General features: G+C 48.1%; 1 long non-coding RNA gene across 6 annotated transcripts in view; it reads left to right on the top strand.

Annotated features, from left to right (window-relative positions):
* The window catches only part of LOC108528735 (uncharacterized), a 283673-nt gene that overhangs the window by 140758 nt on the left and 123327 nt on the right, over window positions 1-19588 (top strand). For 5 of the 6 annotated variants that reach the window (XR_001885285.1, XR_001885277.1, XR_001885280.1 and 2 more), the window contains one exon: window positions 9493-9662. The exons of the other annotated variant lie outside the window; for it this stretch is intronic. This is a non-coding gene — a long non-coding RNA (uncharacterized LOC108528735). The remainder of the gene's footprint in view (window positions 1-9492; window positions 9663-19588) is intronic. 6 annotated transcript variants of the gene reach the window in all.

Genomic DNA, 19588 nt, shown 5'->3' with positions numbered 1-19588 from the left:
GCTGGGAGCATTAGATGTTAGTTACATATCTGTGTCAGCTTCCTGATGTTCCTATAGAATATGGTCCTAAGGGAGAATGTCCTTGCTTCAGAAAAATACACATGGAAGTACTCTGTAGTGACAGGACATCAGGAGGTCCGCCACTCCCTCTCACATGCTGTAGGGGAAAAGGATTTGCTCTGTGTTCCCAACACGTTTGTGATTATTTCACAAATAATAATAATAATTAAAAAAAAACAACCTACGGTGAGGGGGGGAATTATTATTGTTTTTTTGAGACAGAGTCTTACTCTGTTGCTCAGGTCGGAGTGCAGTGGCGTGGTCTCAGCTTATTACAACCTTCGCCTCCTGGGTTCAAATGATTCTTGTGCCCCAGCCTCCCAATTAGCTGGAATTACAGGCGTGCGCCACTACGTCCAGCTAATTTTTTTGTATTTTTAGTAGAGACGAAGTTTCACCATGTTGGCCAGGCTGGTCTCGAACTCCTGACCTCAACTGATCCACCTCGGCCTCCCAAAGTGCTGGGATTACAGGCGTGAGTCATCATACCTGGCAGAAACCTTTTCAGTGGAGAATAAAATAAACCTGGGTTTGAATTCTGATCCTTTAAGTTTACTCAGGGTTTGACTTCAGTCAGGGAACATAACCTTGCTGTGTCTCAGTTTCCCTATTTTTCAAAACAAAGATGGTGTGTGTGTGTGCATGTTTGTGTGTGTGTGTATGTGTGTGTGTATCTACGTCTATATGAGTTGTGAATAGGAATGTAGGGGCCCCAGCAGGGTGTGTAAAGGTACCAGTTCCTGGGGCGTCAAGGGTTTTTCTTTCCCTTTGTACCCCCTCACTGACATGCCCAGGTCTGTCCGTGTAGAACAGTGGGTGGATTTACAGACTCCACTGAGAACCCCCTTATAGCATATTTCAGGTTCATCATGATGTTGTGGACTGTGACTCTGGGAGTTTAATTGGAATGAATTTTAAGGTTTTGTTAAACTTGGCTAGAATCTTCCTATATCTCCAGCAAGAGCTTGATGGGGTTTTTGTTGTTGCTGTTGTTTTTGAGACAGGGTCTTGCTCTGTCACCCAGGCTGGCGTGCAGTGGTGCCATCACTGCAGCCTCAACTTCCCAGGCTCAAGGGCTCCTCCCCTTCAGCGTTCCTAGTAGCTGGGACTGCAGGTGCGCTCCACCATGCCCAGCTAATTTTTGTATTTTTTTTGTAGCAATGGGGTTTCACCATGTTGCCCACCCTGGTCTCAAACACCTGGGCTCAAGCCATCTGCCCACCTTAGCCTCCTAAAGTGCTGGGATTGCAGGTGTGAGTCACTATGCCTGGCCAAGAACTTGGTGTTTCTTATTTCCAAGCTTATCTCCTCTGTTATTTGCTCCCAGGGAGGCTTCTTTTCCATTTGTGTTTCCAGGGTGCTGGGGGGAAGTGATTGCCCTGCCTCTCTTTTGCTCAGCCACCAAACCCAGTGCAGACTTTACTGAATGCAGGCCCCACCCTTGTATTTTACTTATTTTGTTTCCTGTCTTGAAGGCGGGGGCACTATGTTTATCTCCAGGACCCTGACTGGCTCATCACTGAAAGCTTATTTTTGTGCAAAGTATTGTTCTGAGCACTGTATGTGTATGATTCTGCTTCATCCTCTGTAACCCTAGGAGTCAGGTCAAATAGTATCATTTTATAGACAAGGCAACTGAGGCACAGAGCAGCTGAACAGCTTGCTCAGTTCACACAGCTGGAAAGTGGTGGAGCTGGAATCTGGATGGGTGCTGGCAGCCTGGCCTCAGAGTCGGGGCTGACCACTGAGCTGCACTGCCACCCAACGGATGGGAGCCTGCAGGATGAGGCCATGGGAATTGATTTCACTCAGCGCGAGCCAAGCAGACCTCCCGTCCAGACCTCTCTCCACCACCCTAATAAAGCCAGTGTTTACACAGGCTGGAGGTGCTCATCAGATGTTTTTGCCAATCCCCAAATACGGCCAGGGCCAGAAAGTGAGAGGGGTGCCTATTATGTAAGGTCCCGCGGCTGGTCCCCAGACAATGCCACTTCCTCGCTTGGCGCTGTGTGACTGCATAACAACGGGTTACTCATTTCCTCTGGAAAACTTGGCAGGGCCTCTTTGCCCCATTTCCTCCTCCCACCCCATCCTCAGGCTTCCTCTATTGAATTTTCTCCAGATTCCTGGGAACACCACAACGGAGGGCCTGGCCTTTGGCGGTGGACAGTCTGTGGCTGGGAGGGAATATCAGGAGTGGGGCCTACCTCTTTGCTGGGAATGCCATGCGCTCCCAGACCACTTGCCTGGTGCCAGCACTCAAGGCAGGTGAGGCCCAGCCATGGATATAAGGCGCTTCCGGGGCGGGGTTGGCCTTAAGGAGACAGGGGGTCCATGTTTCTGCTCCTCTCCCATTACTAACGGGTGTCTGCTTTAGGTATGATCTCCTTCCCTTCTGCCCCTCTCCTGGTAAAGGGATGAATAATGACGGCTTTCCCTGGGAAGTCTGAGATGGATTATCCCAAGGAGGCGTGAACATTGGAGGGCATGCAAGAACTATTGTCGCATGAGTTTTCTTTCTATCCTGTCTGCAGGACTTCACAGGTGAGCCGTAAGGGAAATCAGCCCCGTTTACTCCTCCCAGCACCTGCTTTATCCAACTCCCCACTCTGTGGCTGAGTCCCAGCCTGCTATGGGCGCATCACTGGACTCCCAGTGAACTCTGTGCAGATTCGCTGTTCATAGACACGGTACCTGATGGACACTAAGCTACATACAACTTCACCTTCCATATCCAAGGCCCCTTCTTTCTTTGCTAATTAAAAATAAAAAATAAAAACATAATACACATTATGTTTCTATCTTATAATACACATTTTTTATTTTTATCTCAATAAGTTGACAGATACATTGCTAGATATACACATCTCTGACTATACATACACACATACCCCCCTACACTCATGTATATGCGTATCTATCTCCAATGCATGTGCAGTGTTGTGCCAGGTTATCTTCACATTTAATTTTTCTGTTCTATTTATCAGTCTTAAGGATTGTCAGGGATTAGGGATTTGTCTACAGCAATTTGGATCTTAGCAGTTCTTTTCATGGGTTATTTTATTTTTTCCTTCCAACAAACTTGGAGGTTATAAAAGGGCATATTATTGCTCTTTTATAGATGGGAATTAATTTATTAGCTAACTCAGTTTCATGAAATTTTTGTTGTTGTTTTGAGATGGAGTTTTGCTCTTGTTGCCCAGGCTGGAGTGCAATGGCATGATCTCGGCTCACCGCAAGCTCTGCCTCCCGGGTTGCAGTGATTCTCCTGTCTCAGCCTCCCGAGTAGCTGGGATTACAGGCGTGAGCCACCATGTCTGGCTAATTTTGTATTTTTAGTAGAGACGGGGTTTCTCCATGTTGGTCAGGCTGGTCTCGAACTCCTGATCTCAGGTGACTCACCCGCCTCAGCCTTCCAAAGTGCTGGGATTACAGGCATGAGCCACTGCGCCTGGCCAGTTTCATGAATATTTTTAAAGTGCCTGTTGTGTGTTGGGCACTACTATGTCCTGCATTTAGAAAGAGAACTCATTCCTGTTCTCTGCTTTCATGTGGAGAGAGCCACAAATCTATGCGTATAGTTTCTTGCTGGGCACACCATTGTAAAGCGGAGACCCTGTGCGTGAGATGTGTGCTGTGTACAGGGTGGGTGGGAGAGAGACTGGTGAGGGGATGATGCCCTTATGCTGGAAGGGGCAACATGAAGCCCCTGTGGGTTTGATGGGACCCTGGAGACAGCTGCCAGAGGCCAAGGATGTGCTGTTTCTACCTGCTTGCTGTTTTCTCTGGGGCTGGCCATTGCTTCCAAGGCAGTGTAAGAGCCTGGACATAGGAGCCAGGCAGAACTGGGTGGGGATGTTGCCTCCACAGCTTTCTAGATGAGTAACCTTAGGAAAGTTTGAACAGTTTCTCTACATCCTGGGTTCTTCATCCATGAAATGGGAATTATTGTTTGAGCCTCTAAAGCGAGACAGTCAAATGAGATGGGCGTGTGAAGCCTTCAGCAGGGTTCCAGCCTCACTAGCTGTGACAGTTACAGAGCTGGAGGTTGCTCACAAGTCAACATTGTAGGTGCCGGAGCCATCAGCTCAGCTATAGGATACAACACTGAGCCCTTTTCACTGCCCTTTGAAGGGTCTCCTTTTCCCTAGTATGGGCCATCGGCTAAGGTGACTGGAAAAGGGCCTTTCATATTTTCACAGGGGCAAAGAAACTTCAGTCGCTGGTTGGGCATTTTATTGAGTAGAGGTGACTCCATGCAGTTCTTTTTGGGGGAAGGATGCTGCATATTCCATCGTTTAATAAAAATTTATTGAACACTTACTTTGTCTCAGGTACCTGTCTTAGTAAAGGCGATAAATAAGACAGCCTCATCCTCATCTTCGTCAAGCCACCAGTGTGGTGGTGGGGACTGGGGTGGGGACTGCTGAGGCATTGGGCCCTGGAAGCCTTCCCTCTGGGTGTCTTCCTCCCGGGGATGGTCTGGGCTCTCTCTGAATGGAAGGAAATTGGTCTGAAAGTGCCTCAGTGATCGTTGAAATAGGTTTGCCAAAGATAGAGGCAAAAGAGATGGCCAGCCTTTGTTTAGGGACTCCCGGAATGGTCTTAGGTCAGGAAAGAGTGAATAGGAACATTTCTCCCAATTTCTGGGCTGGAGATTCCAAACTGACTCCTTCATGGCAGGCTTCCTTATCTCTGCAACCTTTGTTTACATGTTCCTTTCATAGATTTCTAACAGGATGAAGACTTTGTTGCCTGGGATAAGGGTCTACCTCCAGGTGTGTGGGGAAGAGTTGAGAAGCTGCTAAATTCTTGGCTTTGACTTGTCAATGGTTTTTTGGAGAGCCTGGAGCTGGGGTGGAACTGATAAAATTTGGTAATTGCTTAGGTAGTCTCCACTTTGGTTGCTCCTGGGGCCAGATGCAGTTGGGCTAGAAACAAGATCAGAGAGTTCTGTTTGGTTTTAACTGCTGTTCCTGGGTGCTCTGTTATCCAACCAGGCCCTTTCCTAAGTTCTTCTTTTAAGCCTCTTCCTTCAGAAGGAAGAAAACACAATCTATATGCTGGCTGGCTGTACACAGCAACAGATATCACAAGAGGTTTTTGTCTGCTTTTGTTTCTGAAGGTTAACCCACTACCTATTTAGAGAGGCCAGGTTGAGGTGTGTGTGTGTGTGTGCATGTGTGTGTGTGTGTGTGTGTGTGTATCTTTTTCCCTGGGGTTGGCATTTTCATTCAGGCAGGTGTTGTTATGATCCCCTGTTGGAGAGGAAGAAGTGAAGTTTTAGAGAGATGAAGTGCTTTGTCTGATGTCACACAACTGATAGATGACAGAGTCACATATGTATTCAGGGGTCTGGTCCAAAGCCCAGAAGAAGGTGAGCCATGCATGGCCCAATGGCACAGAGCAGGAGCTCTGGTTGCACAATCGTGGGAGGTTACTTAATCTTGAGAAACCTCAGTTTTCTTATCTGTAAAATGGGACAGTATGTATCCCAGAGGGTCATCGTGACCATTTATCAAAGTCAGGTCCTCCTCCGTATGGAGCGGAGAACGGTGTCCAGCATGCAGTACGTGTTCTGATGAGTTTGGCTGTAATGATCATCCTGGTAGGGGTGGATTTGACCAGAAGCTGGAGTAACTGGTAGCTTCATGATCTGAGAGGTGTCAGTGGGAGGTGTGGGCCAAGACTGAGAATCTTGTCAGGGATGGCCAGGTGAGGATGGAAGGGGTTCGAGTGAGGAATGGTCTTGAGGGAAGAGTTGGACAGACAGTGTCTTCTGTCTCTCTCTCTCTCTTTTTTTTCCCTTTTTTTTGAGACGGAGTTTTATTCTTTTTGCCCAGGCTGGAGAGCAATGGTGCGGTCTCGGCTTACCGCAGCCTCCGCCTCCCAGATTCAAGTGATTCTCCTGCCTCAGCCTCCCGAGTAGCTGGGATTACAGGCACGCACCACCCACACCTGGCTAATTTTGCACTTTTAGTAGAGACGGGGTTTCTCTTAATTGGTCAGGCTGATCTCAAACTGCCAACCTCAGGTGATCTGCCCGCCTCGGCCTCCCAAAGTGCTGGAATTACAGGCGTATGTCACCATGCCTGGCTAATTTTGTACTTTTAGTAGAGATGGGGTTTCTCCATGTTGGTCAGGCTGGTCTCGAACTGCCGACCTCAGGTGTTCTGCCTGCTTTTGCCTCCCAAAGTGCTGGGATTTCAGGCGTGAGCCACCCCGCCCAGCCGGCAGTGTTTTCTCTAAGCAGAACTGTAGCCCTGAAGTACCCAGGCTAGAACTCTCCTGTATCGAATGAGGATCACTCCTTCGTGCCAGCTGCTCTCATACTGCTTTGATGGCCTTTCTCAGAAAGGAGGAAGGTAGTGCTGGGTGTGGTTTTGGCTTCCTGCGGCCGCCCTAGTGCTGGCCTGACGCTCTCTGAATCTGGTTCATGGTTGTATCCGTGCGTCCTACAGCTCCATGTCTTGGCCTTGGAGAAATCATTTCCCTCCTGCCATAACTGTCCACCTTCAAAGGTCAACAAAGGCAGTAGGCACTGCTGAGCTCTTGCAGCCTTCAGGGCTGAGCTGCTTCCCCTCCTGCTTCCAGTGAGCAGTTGCTTGAGGGTGCCTTCGAGAAGGAACCTCACCCCTAGTGTAACTTGAGCAGGTCTTTGCTCTAAACTCTTCGCTGGGAACATACCCTCCCATGGGACCTGGCATGGCACCCACCTCTGCAGAGCCACCTGTGCCACAGAATAACCTTTTCTCCCTAAACAGCCTGTGTGCCCTTGGTTGGATTCTCTGAATGGGAGGGACCAGCTGAAGCATAACTGTGTATGTTCACATATGTGCCTTGGAAGAGTTTTATGCAGGAAAGGATTTGTAAATCAGAAAAATGAATGCTGGTATCTAACTCCCTGTCCCCATTTTAAGTGCAGACCAAGTCACCTAACCCCTCGGGCTTGCAGCCCGCATCATCCACTGGGTGATTACCTTGAGTTATCTGGTTCAATCCCTTTGCTCTAGGCACCCTCTTTACCTCTACTAGTAAACTGCAATTAATTTGACCGCAGGGGCAAGGGAACTGATGAGTCTTGGGTGCACATCTTGAGATGCTTTGGCTCATCTAATTCATGCTTTTTCTTTTCTTCTTTTCTTTTTTTTAAGACAGGCTGGAGTGCAGTGGCACAATCTTGGCTCACTGCAACCTCTGCCTCCTGGGTTCAAGTGATTTTTGTGCCTCCAGCCTCCTGAGTAGCTGGGATTCCAGGTGTGTGCCATCACGCCCAGCTAATTTTTGTATTTTTAGTAGAGACAGGGTTTCACCATGTAGGTCAGGCTAGTCTCGAAGTCTGGCCTTAAATGATCCATGCTCCTTGGGCAGGGTGCCACCTGCCTGAATGAAAATGCCCGCCCCAGGGAAAAAGACATACACACACACACACACACACACAGAGGGAGAGAGAGAGAGAGAGAGAGAGAGATAGACAGAGAGAGAGATAGACAGAGAGAGAGATAGACAGAGAGAGAGAGACAGAGAGAGAGAGAGACCGACCTGGCCTCTCTCAATAGGTAGTGGGTTAACCTTCAGAAGCAAATGCAGACAAAAACCCTCTGTGATGCCTGCTGCTGCGTAGAGCCAGCCAGCCTATAGATTATGCTTTCTTCCTTCTGAAGGAAGATGCTGGGATTACAGGAGTGAGCCTGGCCCCAATTCAATTCAATCTTTATGGGCATTGAACAAGGGCATTATTTATTACCCGTGGTTTACAGAAGTCAAACCCAAGGCTCAGAGAGGGAAGACGTTTTTTAGTCTCACTGCGAAAGTGACAGAAGCTAGAATTTAGTCTCTGTCACGCTAAATCATGCTACATGCTTCGTCTAGTTCAGAGCCTGTGCGGAAGTAGACACTGGAGTCCCTCGGTTTTCCTCATCAGGCTCCTGGTCTGATTCTTCCAAGATCAGTCTCTTTCCCTCAGCAGAAGCCAGCTGGGAATCACTGGCCTTGTAACCTCTTCAGGTGACCTCCTTGGGGTGTGCAGAAGGAGCATAGGCATCTGGAGAACGATATTGTTTCTTCCTAGGGCTGGGATGGGGGCAGTATTCCTCACATCAATTCCAGAAATAGCGCCAGCCCTGCTTTCGTCAGCGGGGGCCATGAAGAGGCGACAAGCCCTGATCAAATGTGAGCGAGATTGACAATCTCAGCACTTTCCAGGGGAAGGATGCCATCCCGCATGGCTTCAGGCCTCCGAGGAAGCCCCATCCTGAGACAGAGAGACCCCAAATCACAGTGTGTTTCCTTTTGGCCAGAGATGAGGCTTACTCATCTCAGACAGCTGTGTCCACAGCATGTTCCTCAAGGACAGCTGCTCCAGATGAAAAGAAGAGATGCTCCCAGAGCCTTGAGAGGCTGCTGATAGGAACCCAAGGCCTCACCCTGGGGCTGTATCCTGTGGCTTCAAAAATATATATATTTGAAAGCTTCTAGCAAAACAGATTACACAAGAACTCAAATGTAAGATCCCTTTGGGATTCTAACATTTTTTCTTAAGATGTTTAAAGAAAATGACACCTTAAAAGAAATGCCATTTGTTTTCAAAGCTGCAGCACCAGGGGACGCGGAAGAGAAAGACTGAAGTGTCCCTGAAAATGAATGAAGCTTCCAGTCTGTTTTTACTAATGTCCAAAATCTTAGGTTTATTGCCCTTGCATTCGTCTGTCCTAGGGTCTGGGTGTGGCAAGGGAGTGGGTCTTGTTCAATGGCGCAGTCATCATGTGGCAGAATGTATGCTCACATAGGGAGGTTTGTTGAGCGTCTCCTTTGAGCAGTCCTTCCTCTAGTGAGGTGCACAGGAGGGCAGCATGCCCATTTCATAGATACGGAAACTGAGGCTGAGAGGAATGCAGCAATTTAGGACTTCTGGGTGATATCACAGAAGCCCCTTCCCTTCTGTGGTGTGTACTTTCTCAATCTGGGAAGTTAAATTGGACTATGAAGGTTGGACCAAGGGGTCTTCTTGCTTCTGCTTTCTCTAGGCCAAGGCTTTGCGGTTATGGAGGAAGAAAGAGCTGGGGTCTGTCTTGGCAACCCAGTGGCTCTTCTCCCTGTCCTCACCTGCCTTCTCATTTGACCAATATTTTTTAAGGGTTCCATGTACAAACGTGGGCCTGCGGCCCTTTCCCAACCAGCACTGTAGCCCTGCACCCTGATATGGGATGGTTAAGGCACACAGACTTCATGGATGGGGGCCTAGGACCTCAGGTGGAGCAGAGGTGGACAGGGTATGGTCCGGCAGGTGGAGGTGCTGGAGAAAAGCCATGTCAGACAGCACAGGAGCCAGGTGCGGGGTCTCTCAAAACCTCCAGTCCCTGGCAGTGCTGTGCTCTGTGAGGCCTGCCTTTGACTCCAGGGCACTGACACTCATACCTTTTGCTTCTGCAGCTGGCCACACTCCCTGGAGCCTTCTCCCAAGGTGGTGCAGGTGTCCTTGGCACATACAGCCATGGTGATGGTACTTTAAGTGGAGGCTGAATCATTTCCCCTTTGAGCTGCATGGCACATGGCTCCCTTGGTGTTCCCATTTTACAGCCAGGACACTGAGATTTGGAGAGGTAAGTGGCTTACCGGAGGCCGTGTGCTAACAGAGAAGATGAAGAGGTGATTGAAGCAGGCCTGAGGGTCTATACATTTTCCACATACCTTCCATATCTTTAGAGGCCTGACCAAAGCAGAGCTTTTCCTTTCTTCTAGGTAAGTCCAAAGGCACCTGCCTGCTGGGCCCGCTGTTTTCTAACTTTCCTGACTTTCTGATCCCTTGGGGGTGATAGTCAAATATTCGAGTCTGAGCCATTGGGATACATGATGCCGGGTTCTGAGACTCTGTATCAGGCCTGAACCCTGCATTTTGTGGAGGTGTGTGAGAGAATATTCTTCCAGGGAACATGCCTAGACACAGGGGGGTAACAGTTGCCCTCATGGGGAGGCATCTGTTTACTCGCTGCTATGGGACCATTTCAGCCTTTCACAAAACCACGGCAGGTGAGTGAGTTCCTGCTGAGTACCAGGCCTGGTCTCTTTAGACTCATTATTCCTGCCCCCTCCACCAACCCCCATGCTAGTTCATCTCTAGCCACATTTTTATTGCCGGTAGGCCAAGATCTTTTAACAATTTTAATTACTGAAAATAATAACTGCATTTTTTTTAAAGCCTAACTTTTGGTAGAGTCAGCCCAAAATACAATCTTTGTGTTGCCATGTGGGAACTGGATTTGGAATTGTTCTTCCATGAGACTGAAGAGCAGAACAGCAGGCCAGAGGTCCCAGGAGCTGGTCAGACCTGGCTCTGCTCCTTGATGGCTGAGTGACCTTGGGCATTGTGATTCATACTCTCATCTGCCTCCAAGTGTGGCTACAAATGCTTTTTATCCCACTTATTAATTTCTATGATTGCCATAAAATATTAACACAAATTTAGCATTTATACACCATAATATATTAATGCATAGTTTTTTGGGGGGAACGGGGATGGTGTTGAGACAGAGTCATGCTCTGTCACCCAGACTGGAGTGCAATGGTTTGATCCTGGCCCACTGCAGCTTTGACCTCCAGGGCTCAAGGGATCCTCCCACCTCAGTCTCCAGAGTAGCTGGGACTACAGGCGTGAGCTACCACGCCTGGCTAATTTTTTGTATTTTTTGTAGAGACGAGGTCTCACTATCTTGCCCAGGCTAGCCTGGAACTCCTGGACTCAAGCGATCCTCCCACCTTGGCTTCCTAAAGTGCTGGGATTACAGGTGTGAACCACTGTGCCCGGCTCATGTCCAGTTATCTAGGGCAGAGGTCAGACACGGATCTCTCCAGACTAACATCAAGGAGCCTGTAGGCTGCCTTCCTTTCTGGAAGCTGCAGGGGAGAGTCTGTTTCCTTGCTCATTCTGGGTGTTGGCAGAATTCGTTGCCTTGAGGTTGTAGGACTGAGATCCTGTTTTCTTGCTGGCTGTCCAGTTGCACTGAGCTTCTGGAAGCCTCCCCTCTAGGCTTATGGCCTCCTCTCTCCATTTGCAAGTCCAGCAATGGTGGGTCCAGTTCCTTTTAGGATTTATATCTCTTCTCTCTCTTTCTTTTCACTTCTGTGATCTCAGGTAGAAAAGATTGTCTAATTTTAAGAATTCATGTGATTGGACTGGGGCCACGCTGATAATCCAGAATAATCCCTACTTCAAGGTCCTTAGCTTTAATCACATCTAGGAAGTTCCATTGCCATGGGAGGCAGCATATTCACAGGTTCCAGGAACTTCCAACATGGACATCTCTTTGATTGGAATGGAGTGTGGCAGGTATTCTGACACAGTACCTCAGAAGGGTTGCTGTGATGATTAAGTGAATGGATACATGTAAAGCACTTAAAATATTATGTTGAGCCATATGAATTTGGCAGCATTGAATTGTTGACCTATAAAAGGTCAAATTAATAGTATCTGGTCTATAGTAAATCCTCAGTAAATGTTTGCTGTCATTACTCTAGTGGTAGAAATGTCGTGCTTTATTTAGTCAGCTTGCTATTTTTGGGCATTATTTTTTATAGATTTATTATTATTTTGGTGTTATAGTATATATGTGAACACTGTGATCATCATGTCTTTTTCAAATTTTATTCTGATTTAGGGCAATGCGTGTCTTTACAGGCCACACTCAGTCTCCTGCTCTGGTACCAGTGTCTCTCTGGCCGTCTTTCTTGCAGAGCCCCTCGTCCAGCACCAGCTCAGCTCTGGGCCATGGATGTGGGGTAGGAATTTTCTCTTTTGGGAAGTGGGCCATGCCTCTCCTTCCGGAGACCATCCCCTTTGACTTCCTTAGGGCCCTTGGCTCTTTGAACCAGCCTGTGGGGCACCAGCCCTGTGGGCCCATTTTTGTCAGGGGACGACTCCCTTCCCAAGGGCACCCTGAGTCCCAGGCCCCCAGGCCCACAGAGGTTGGGCCCTCAGAGTGTGATCGCACGTCCCCAGCTCTGTAACTCCCTGCATGTGGCTCTTAAGACTCACAAGGCCATGTTTGCCTTGGCCGGACACTTTCGCCTGTCAGTTCTGCCCGTTGGGAAGTGTCATCCCCGTTGTGTGAATGTGGAAGGGATCATGGAGAATTTCCATGGCTTGCCTAAGGTCACAGAGCTGGCATCTCAACCTAGGTTCATCTGCCTGTGATGCCAGGAAAGAAATCAGGTGTTGTTCTGTTCTTGTTGACCCACAACCACCTCTCATTCATGCTTCTCCTGCAGGCAACTACACAGCCAGTGGTGGGAAAGCACCTAATTTACATCTTCATACATTGAAACTGATGTCACTCACCTCTCCCCCTTGACCTGAAAGAGCCCCCCAAGGTTGCCATAGGGGACATGATTAACCATTCTACAGCTGCTGAAACTGAGGCCCAGGGAGTGTCCAGAGCTTTCTGAGGTCCACCATGTACTGTTGACCAGGATGAGCGATAGCCACCTGGTGTCAGTGTTGAAGGTTCTCATTCAGTAGAGCTGGGTTCAAATTCTGACTTGCCTGACCAGCTGGTGCCTCATTTTGCTTTAAGTATTGGAGCCCCCAGCTGTATTGTCTTTCAGTGGGAAAGACTGTGAGATTCAGTCCCTCCTTGAAGCGGAGCATCGGCTGTCCTGTCCTGAGTGCTGTTTAGGTAGTGGCTGTTGTGAAGTGGCTTTGGAAAACCTGTAATGAAACTCATCTCCAATGCTGAGATTTGTATAAACTGTCATTTTAACTGTGGTTATTATTCCTTAGGATGTGAGAAATAAAATCTGAGGAGGGAGCAGAGCCTGCCTCAGGGCCTCCTCTCTGAGTTGAGTGACCCATCTTACCAGGTCTCCTTTTGTTCTGTCTTGAGCCTGTCTCCTGAGGTCCTGAAAGAAGAGAATGTGCTGTTGTGGGGGGCCTGGAAATGTCCCATGGACCATCTGGTGACTCAGTAAGATGATGTGTGTCCTCAGGGGACAGAAGGAGGTCCTGCACAGGGCGTTCCTGCCCATTGACGCCATCCCCAGATCCTAGTGCGGGGTCTGACACATAGCAGCCTCCCAGTAATCTTAAGTGGAAGGACACATTTCTCAAGTGATCTTAGCACCATTTCATGCAATGAATTCCAGCCCAGTCCTTTATTCTGGCCAGCCCTGGTGGGTCCATTAGCTGCAAAAATTAGTCGTGCTCAGTTTTAATGCAAATTAATAAGTATTACTTTATTGTATTGATTGATGAAGAAACTCTCTTTGTATGATATCAAGACCATGAAGAAATTGCAAAGACATAGGTGGGGTCTACAGCAGGGTTTCTCAGCCTTGGCGCTGCTCATATTTTGGGTCAGATGATTTGTTGTGGGGGCTGTCCTTTGTATTGTAGGATGTAGCTCAGCATCTCTGGCCTCTACCCACAGGATGCCAGTAGCACTGTCAATCGCAATCCCAGCTTCCAGTTGGGACAGCCCAAAGTGTTTCCAGACATTGCCACATGTTCTTTTGTGGTGGTGGTGGTAGTGGTGTGTGAATATGTGTGTGCAAAAGTCTCCCTTTGTTGAGAACCACTAATCTAGAGACCACCTAATAGGGTTGGCATGGGCTCTTCCACAGAGCCTACTGCTTGAAGACAGACAGGTTGATGGACAGTTGGGTTTAGGGAAAAGAATACTGAGTTGAGGGTTTACAGTGAATTTCATCCCCGATGTGGAAGATGAGTGTTCCGTTCCTGGCTGTAGGACGTGGAGCATATTACTCCACATGTGCGAGAAAAAATCATCACATCTACTTCAGGACTTTTGTGTGATTAAAGAGGCAAGATAGTCTAGCAGTTTTCATTCCATGGGCACTCTATAAAAAGCAGGGGTTGTATTTATGATTAGTAACCAAAAGCCTCTTAAGGAAAATTATTTTGTTCAAGGTCCTGTTGACCATTTATTTTAAAGAGATGGGGTGGCCCAGGCTGGAGTACCGTGGTGCCATCCTAGTTTACTGCATCCTCAAACTCCTGGGCTCAATCGATCCTCCTGCTTCAACATCCCAAAGTGCTAGTATTATAGGCATGAGCCATTACACCTGGCCCATCTGACTATTTTTTATGCTTGATTGTAGAGAAGGGAATGTAAGTCATGAAGATCTAAACTATAAAGCCTGCATGGCTTAGAGGCTGAGTATGGATTGTGGTTTAAGGAAGATGCAGGTTCAGTTTCTCATTATGCCACTTGCTAGCCATGGTGAGACCTTGCCCAGCTTTCATACTCTCAGTTTCTTTGTCTGTAAAATGGGGACAATAAGAGTACTGACCTCACTGGGCTGTTGTGTTAGTGACTGTGCTGCCTGTATGGGCCCTCCTTTATTTGAATCCCTCTGCCACAGTTGTCCCATTTTTTTTTTTTTTTTTTTAATGGTGATCCAAGTTCCATTATGGATGATCAGGCATTCAGGGGAAGGAGGGATCCAAAGCAGAGACAAAAGCAGCCAGCCAGCTCATCCCCTCTGCAGCTGATACCGAGGAGGAGCATGCCAGTGGGAAGAAGCGTGGCCATATGGCCGGCAGGATGCCTCACTGGTAACAGTCAGCCTGGCCCCTTTGAAGTGGTTTTAAGACCAATTTGGTAACTTGATTTGGAAAGTGGTATCGATGACTCCGAGGGCGCAGGCTGCTCATTAGCTGCTGTCTGGGCCCAGCAAATTGGTTTAAGTGGAATGAAATTGGTTCCTTCCCTCCCTGTGCTCATGGCTGAGGTCCAGGCCCGATTGTAATGGGAACCTCTCCTGGGCAAAGGACATAGAAAAGCTTTCCAGGGAGTCTGACCCTCCTTTTTCACATGTGAATTCTACTTTCTCCTGGGGGTCAGGGCAATAGGCTGATAAAACATAAAAATGAACCTGAAGTGAGTGGGGTGAGTGTGTGTGTGGGAAGTCAGATCAGAGGAGAATGAACAATGAACAGTTGCCGAGTATTTTTCAAGGGCCAGTTAACCATTCCCCTGTTGAGACAGCGTGCTTGATGCATTTTTTTCTTTTCTTTTTTATTCTCCTATATTGCAAACACTGCTGGGAAGAACATCCGCATGTGCTTTCTCGGTCACTTATGTGACAGCTCTTCCAGGATTTATACCCCGAGGTGACTTCGCTGCCTTGGAGGCTAAGGAACATTTTCTGTTTTATAAGATGCAATCACATTGCCCTCCAGAACAATCATGCCGATTTACACTCCCACTGACTGTACACAAGAGCCCTGTTTTCCCCCATCTGGTCACCCACATTTGATAGGTCAGATTTTTGCTTTTGCCAGTCTCATGGGGAGATGCCATTTCTGGTAGTTCCCCTGATTGCCAGGGGGATGAGCAGCCTGCCCTCACCTGCCCCATGCTGAAGGCCCTCCAAAGCCAGCATGAATCCTCACATTCCCTGGTTGTGTCCTGACAACCTAGGAGGACACGCTGGTCTCGTCCATTGCTTATCTGAAACGATTTCCTTTCCCTGTTCCTTTTGTTGCCTTGAGTATCAGTTTTGGACCTCCCACTGAGCGGTTTTTTCTGTTACGTAGCCATAGATAGGACTGAGTTCTTTGGAAAATGATCACATCCCACTGTTGTTCCCATCTGTTCATTTTTTCCTTCAACTAACCAACATTATTTAGCACTTTACTCAGCACAGGATGTGGAACCAAAGGCCTGGCTTTTGGGACACTCACTGTCCCAGATCAGCTCTGTGTCCTAGGGAGAGACCCATGAGCTCTCTGGGCCTCCTTTTGTTTCTCTGTAGTAAGAGACTAAAGCTACCAGCCTCCCTGCAGGTTGGAAAAGAGAAAGAGTTAGTAACACAGGCGAATGTGTACGAAGGGGTTTAGAGACAGGCAAAACATTGCACCAAGGCAGGGCCCGCTGGAGTGCAGACCCAGGAAAACCCTGCAGGCCAAATTGCTTCTGGTCTGTTAGGGTACCAGCCACTCATCCAAGGCAGGGAACTTAGGGCGACTGGCCTTTCTGCCCTTGCTGACTCACCCGAGCTTGTTGGGTTATTATTAGGCACGAGTCATTCAATCGATGGTATTGGGTGCCTAATATATCAGGCACTCCTAGGTGCTAGGGATATAAGAGCAAGCAAAACAGACATGGTTCTGCCCTTATGGGCCATATAGTCTAGTGGAGGAAGGGGCAAGAGGTTAAGTATTTGTAGGAAGGTGAACCCCATGTCAAGAAAGCATCTTCCATCTTTCCAATGTTTCCAGGTAGCCTGTTACTCGTGATAGAGAGGAAGTGGTGGTCATCTTCATTGTTTGGTAACTAGTTTGTATATGAGAAAATGCTGATTCCCAAGAAAAGGAAAGAGACTACGGATGAATGATGGCAAGACTATTAAATAGGAATACAATTGAGCATCTACTCTATGTGCTAGACCCTCTTGTAAGAGCTTTGTACAAATAAGCAGACAGGCAATATTATTATCCCCATTTATCTACAAGGAATCTGAGTACAAAGTGATAGCTTTTCTGCAGACCTTGTGCACAGGGGTCAAAGTTTGGGAACAATGCCTTTCTTTAATTTGAAAGTATCTGTTGTTGGTCTCACTTGTTGGAATTCCTAGAATCCCAGAAAAGAAAGTTTTAGTTTTCTTCTGCCAGCATCGGTCAGCCTGCCTTTGACCCAAGGTCACAACTCCCTCCCTCCTCCCTTCCCTTCCCTGCTCTGACATTCTTACCTTGTTTTTGAGCTCCTTATTCCCCCAGTTTCCTCCAAGCAGCAGGCTCTGGGAACAGTCCTGTTCATTTATATAACAAATATTTATTGAAATGCAGACATTGTTTTCATAATACCTGTGTACAAGTTAAACCCATGGTCACTTGTTCAGAATATGCCTCTTGTTTATGACAAGAGGTGGTCCCTTGTTGAAGGCCTGTCACATGGCATGTACTCGATCTTTTCTTTCCTTCTAATAAGTAGGTGAGTATTTTCCTCAATTTGCACATGAGGAAATGGAGGCTCAGAGAGCTTAGGTAGCTTACTCAGGGCCACACAGCTGGGTTAAATGGGTTCAGCACCATGAAAACCTGACCTTTGATGTCTGCACTCTTATTCTCTGGCTTATTGGGAAAGAATTGGACAGGGATGGTAAATGAAGTTGATGGATGCAAAGAGATAATTACTGTTGCTCAAAGGTAGATGGAGAGAGTTTGGGCAAAAACAGAACCATGAACAAGCCCTTGAAAGTCCCCTCATCCTGGGCCTGTGGTCTGTCCTTTGTAACTGCTCTTTCTTTGGCATGCCTTCTGTCTCCCCTGCCCAGCCCAATGCCAGGCACACTGAGCCTATGGGGATTTACAAGGCAGGCCTCAGGTTTCTCCCCTCCCAGGTGGGCATAGGAATCACTGCTTAGCTTAGATTTGGGAGAATGGAAGAGTCAGGCAGAGTCTCACCCGGCCCTGCCTCTGAGCTGCTTTGACACCTGGGGCAGGTTTCTGGACCTCTCTGGACATGGCCAGGTATGTTGTGACTGCCCACCAGAGGCTGGGTCTGTGGATGGAAGAGTGAAGAAAAGGCAGGGATCACCATCCAGGGACAAGGTTTCTGAATCTTGTGAAATACTTACAAATACTTTGAAACAGGAATACAAAGAAGAGTTCACATTTATTGAGCACTTACTATGTGCTATACCCTCTTGTAAGAGCCTTGTACAAATTAGGCAGACAGACAATATTATTATCCCCATTTTACCCACAAGGAAACTGAGTGCCAAGTGACAGCTTTTCTGCAGAGCCTGTGCACAGGGGTCAGAGTTTGGGAACGCACTGCCTTTCTTTGATCTGAAAATATCTGTTGTTAGTCTCACTTGTTGAAATTCCTAGAATCCCAGAGAAGTAAGGTTTAGCTTTCTTCTGCCAGCCCCGGTCAGCCTGCCTTTGACCCAAGGTCATAGTAAGTCCCAGAGTGACTTCCCCTCTGTTTTATTTTCCCTGACAAAGGGACACGGTATTGTGCAGTGGCTGTGGATGGCGTGTAGCAGCGTTTTCCTTCTCTTGAAAAGCAGCAGCCGAGTGGTGGAGCACAGAGGTATTCCCTGAGCCCCAGCTTGTGCCCCCGGTAGGTCTAGGGCGTTGGGGGAAGGAGACCCACTCTAGGTGGTCCCGTCTGATTTCTCAGGGGAGAAAATTCACAGGTCCATCTCCTAGCTGTCATCCAATTCTATGTAGAAGGGGAAAGCCAAGGTTGCCCTCAGATTTTGATCTTGGTTCACTCTGATTTCTCCATTCCACACCAGGAGAGCTTCAGGGAAGCTTGGTGACTATGACTGGATGAATTCTGTCCCCCTTAAACCATAGGTTGAAGTCCTATTCACCATACCTCAGAATGCGACTGTGTTTGGAAATAGGGTGTCTAGAGAGGTACAGTTAACTGAGCTCACGTGGTGGGGCTCTAGTACGGTCAGACTGGTGTCCTTATCGGAAGAAGAGATTAAGATGACACAGGAGGAGGGAAGACCACATGTAGACACAGTGGGGAGGTGACCATCTACAAGCCCAGGAGAGGCCTCAGAAGAAACGACTCTGTCCACATCTGGATCCTGGACTTCTGGCTTTCAGGATTGTGAGGAAATAAACCTCCGTTGTTTGAGCAACCCAGCCTGTGAAAATGTGTTATAGCAGCCCTGGCAGATCAATACAGCGACCACAAGCAAGTCGCTCACCCTCTCGGAACCCCCTTGGTCTCAGCTCTAAAAGGAAGCTCGAGAATTTCTACCTCACAAGCTGTGGTAAGAGGCGTCAGAAATAGCCGCCTTTTGTCGGGGGATCACTGTGAGCCAGGCCCTGTTTAAGCCTTTTCCATGTCTGAACACACTTAATCCTCATGTGTAGCCTTTGGCTGGGGAGGGGGGATACTACTGTTCCCATTTTACAGATGAGGAGAGTGGAGCACAGAGCTGTTAATTAACTTGTCCAATGTTAGTCAGCAAGGAAGGGGCCGGTCAACACGTGGAACTTCGTAGTTGGTCTCTGGCGCCCACACACCAGATCACTATGCCGTCCCAGCTGTTGTTACAGTAAGACTATGTAGGTGAAGGGCTCACCTAGTAGTACCTGGCTTATGGGACACATTGAAGGCCAGCCCCCTGTGACATGAACCTCCCATTTGCTGCATGGAGTTTGGAACGTTTGAACTCTAGGAGCTGTGTGTGTGTGTGTGTGTGTGTGTCTGTCTGTCTCCCTCTCTCTCTCCTCTCTCTCCCCCACCTTTCTTTTCTTCCCTCCTGTTTTTGGGAGGGAGCTCAGCCTCCCTTCACTGCCGCTGCCCATCAGCATCCACTCCCTATTCAGCCACCCCCGCCCCCCATCCCTGGTATTAATTGACTTTGGCTCCTGTCCCGGAGCTCAGTCTGGCATCCAGACCTGCCGTGCTATACTAGCACCTCTCACATGGTTAAACCAATGGGCGTGGCATTTAGCAGATGACGCTGAAACCCGTGAATCTGTCCTTTCTTACTGGGCCATCACTGCTCCAGAGTCCCCGCCTCTTTTTTTTTTTTT

This window comes from Rhinopithecus bieti, unplaced genomic scaffold (assembly GCF_001698545.2).
Source record: "Rhinopithecus bieti isolate Rb0 unplaced genomic scaffold, ASM169854v2 scaffold_54, whole genome shotgun sequence".
Classification (NCBI taxonomy): domain Eukaryota; kingdom Metazoa; phylum Chordata; class Mammalia; order Primates; family Cercopithecidae; genus Rhinopithecus; species Rhinopithecus bieti.
Note: the sequence above shows the minus strand (reverse complement) of the source record. Positions and strands in the feature narration are given on the sequence as shown.